Source organism: Panthera tigris, chromosome B4 (assembly GCF_018350195.1).
Source record: "Panthera tigris isolate Pti1 chromosome B4, P.tigris_Pti1_mat1.1, whole genome shotgun sequence".
Taxonomy (NCBI): domain Eukaryota; kingdom Metazoa; phylum Chordata; class Mammalia; order Carnivora; family Felidae; genus Panthera; species Panthera tigris.
The window spans coordinates 34,693,903-34,697,490 of record NC_056666.1 but is presented as its reverse complement, the minus strand read 5'-3'; the positions used below and the strand labels follow the sequence as shown (position 1 = coordinate 34,697,490).

The window sequence follows — 3,588 nt, the reverse complement described above, 5'->3', positions numbered from 1 at the left end:
GTTTACATACTATCTATAGCAGCTTTTGTTGTTGTTTTTAATATAATTTATTGTCAAGTTGGCTAACATACAGAGTATACAGTGTGCTCTTGGCTTCAGGAGTAGATTCCTGTGGTTCATTACTTACACACAACACCCAGTGCTCATCCCAACAAGTGCTCTCTGCAATGCCCATCTCCCATTTTCCCCTCTCCCCCACCCCGTCATCAACCTTCAGTTTGTTCTCTGTATTTAAGAGTCTCCTGTGGTTTGTCTCCCTCTCTGTTTATAACTATTTTTTTTCCTTCCCTGCCCCCATGGTCTTCTGTTAACTTTCTCAAATTCCGCATATGAGTGAAAACATATGATACCTGTCTTTCTCTAACTTATTTCACTTATCATGATACCCTGCAGTTCCATCCACGCAGTTGCAAATGGCAAGATTCCATGCTTTTTCATCACTACGTAGTAGTCCATTGTATATATACAATGTGTGTGTGTGTGTGTGTGTGTGTGTGTGTGTGTGTGTGTACTACATCTTCTTTATCCATTCATCAGTTGATGGACATTTGGGTTCTTTCCATAATTTGGTATAGCGGTTTTTGTGCCACAAGGGCAGAGTTAAATAGCTGGGATAGAGGGCATATGGCAAAATATAAAATATTTACTAACTGGCCCTTTACAGAAAAGGTTTGCTGATCCCAGTTTGAAGAAAATGGGTTTCTAGAACCTCAGCATCTCTCTGTCCTCTTCTAAAAACTTACCTGCCTGGGAAGATGCCAGCCATCAAGGGCCCAGGTATGGGTGGCATCTTCTCCTTCCCCACCTCTTTTTCACATTTGCCCTTCTCCCACTTTGAAAAGAAAAGTAGACCTCTCACCAGCCCTGGGGGGTGTAAAAATCTCACCCGGCACTAAACAAAAGAATCTCCCTGAATACTGGTGTCTAATAGGATTCTAATGACATCTTGTTGTCAAGTCTTGCCAAGTATTGCATTACCAAAACTGAAGGAGGACCCAGTCAAGTTATCAGCTGCCAAACCATTGAAAATATTTGGTGACAGATAGCTATATGATTTGGGGCATGCAACTCAGAAGGGGTTCAAAGAATTGAGTAACATGGTTATGACAAACCTAGTATCATAATTATTTATGTAAACAAAGTTTTCGAGGCTTATATGCAAAATATTTAAAATGCTGAACACAGTCTCGTTCTGTGAATAAGCAGTATTTGTCCTCAGATACATGAGGAAAAAAATTACTCGTCTCATAGGAGAATTTCAAATGTTTGTTATTCTGTTTAATAATTACTATCAAAACTTGCGTCACTTTTACATCATTTTGATCAATTAAGTACTAATAATTATGAAATGAGGGCCTCAATTTCTTACTGGCTGTTGACTGGAGGCCTTTCTCAGTTCCTTGACATGTGGACCTCTCCACAGGGCAGCTCACAGCAACCCAGAAAGAGGCCAAACAACCAGAACCCATGGTCTTTTTGTGGCCTAATATTGTGACATCCCATCATGTTTGTCTTACAAGGCATTAGTCTCAGCCCACATTCAAGGGGAGGGAGATATAAAAGGATGTGGATACCAGGAGGTGGGATCGTGGGAGCCATCTCAGAAGCTGCCTGCTACAAATGTCAAATTAACTATATCCTCTACATCTGCTTAATTACAGGATTAAAAATTTTAAGTGTCTTTTTTTTAACGTTTATTTATTTTTGAGAAAGTGCGAGCAGGGGAGGGTCAGAGAGGTGGAGACAGAGGCTCCAAAGCCGGTTCCACGCTGACAGCAGTGACCAATGTGGGGCTTGAACTCACAAACTGTGAGATCATGACCTAAGCCAAAGTCAGGCGCTCAACCGACTGAGCCACCCAGGCACCCCTTAAGTATCGTCTTAAAAAATGGGTGAGAGCGGGTCACCTGGGTGGCTCAGTCGCTTAAGCATCTGACTTGGGAACAGGACTTCCGCTCAGGTCATGATCTCACTGTTCTTGAGTTCGAGCCTCGCATCAGTCTCTATGCTGACCAGATCAGAGCCTAGAGCCAGCTTCAGATTCTGTGTCTCTCCCCATCCCTCCCCCCCCCCCACCTCCGCTCCCCGCCCCTTCCCCGCTCTCAGGCACGCTCGCTCTCTCAAACATAAACATTTAGAAAAATGGGTGAGAGGATGCAGAATTTTCCAAGATTCTTTCAGAAATGAACAAGTAAAGGGGCGCCTGGTTAAGCATCCAGGGCTCTTGGTTTCAGCTCAGATCGCGTTCTCCCAGTTGCTGAAATCAAGCCCCAGGACAGCTTGGAGCATTCAGCCTGCTTGGGATTCTCTCTCTCCATCCCTCCCCCACTCATGCTCTCTCTCTCTCTCTCTCTCTCTCTCTCTCAAAATAAATAATCATTAAAAAGAAAAAAACGGGTAAAGATGTTCGGAGAGCAGGATGCTTGAGGCCTAATTGAGCAGCAGTCTGTTCGGGGGTGCGGGGCTAACAGAGATAATCGCCAGGGGTCCTCAGCAGCAGAAAAGGATGGCGGCTGCTTCAGACAATGAAAAAATCCACCGACCCAGACTTGGGAGCTCCAGTCCGTGGGTGGGAAACACACGGAAAAGCTAAGTGCGTCTAGATTCCGTGGGCTTCAAAGGCCAGGCCAGGCCAGGCCAGGGTTTAGAGTTGACCAGGAGAGAAATGCGGGGGAGGTGGGTGTAGGGGAAACGCAGGAAGGGCTACGAAATGCAGTTTAAGAAAGGCAAATGTGCCGGGAGCGGGTAGGGTGAAATCCGGGAGGCAGAAGCTGGAAGCCACGAGCCGGGTCGGGCAGTGGCAGGAGTCAGGAGAAGGGAGATGCGGCCCAACTTGGATAGTCTGGGGAGTCCGGACAGGAAAGCATGCAGTCAGCGCTCCTCCAGAGGACGAGTCATCAGGAGGGAGACTAAGGAGCACGTGGTCGCGATGGCCGTCCTCCAACGGACGTGGGGTAAGTCTCGGGAAATACGGAAGTCTTCGGCGTTGTGAACACGCAGAATGGTCCGAAACCGGGTGCCTGCCCCCCAAGAATTCAATCTCCCAGAGTCGACGCCAACTGTGTGGGAAATGACTGCTCCTACTTCCTCCCCCGGAATCCAACTGAGAAATGGGTCGGAGGCGGCAGCAGCAGCCCCTGACTGAGAAAAAGAAAGGAAAGTCAGAACAGAGCCAGACAACTGAGCTGCCAGGGGTGGGAATAGAGGGGAAGGGAGTAAGAAATCGATCGGACTCCTTTGGAGTCTCGAGCTGGGGCCTGACGTCCAGGAGCCGAGAAGAAAACGCAGAGAAGACTAACCAGGGGCGCGGGCAACGCGGGCAAGAGCTAAAGCCGGGCGCCACCGCTGGCGGGTAAGCGCGGAGATGAAATTTGCGAGCTGGCGGGAGCCGAGAGCTAGGAGAGGCGGTGGGCGGGGCGGCAGGAAGCTGGCGCGCAGGAGTCGAGCCCAGGCCCCGGGAGCGCGGGGAGGAGCGCGCACCTGGACGCACGGCCGGAGGAGGACCCAGCGGAGCGCTGGTCGGGCCAGAGCCCCGCCCCTCGGCGGCCCGCCCCCTGGGCGGCTGGAAGCCGGAAGCAGGCGAAGTCG

General features: G+C 49.5%; 1 long non-coding RNA gene across 1 annotated transcript; it reads right to left on the bottom strand.

Annotated features, from left to right (window-relative positions):
• Positions 1-2,147: 2,147 nt before the first annotated feature.
• LOC107180595 lies at positions 2,148-3,460 on the bottom strand. The gene is made up of 2 exons (XR_006219739.1): positions 3,300-3,460; positions 2,148-3,141 (listed from the first exon to the last, which is right to left on the bottom strand). It is a non-coding gene; the product is annotated as an uncharacterized LOC107180595 (long non-coding RNA).
• Positions 3,461-3,588: the final 128 nt, after the last annotated feature.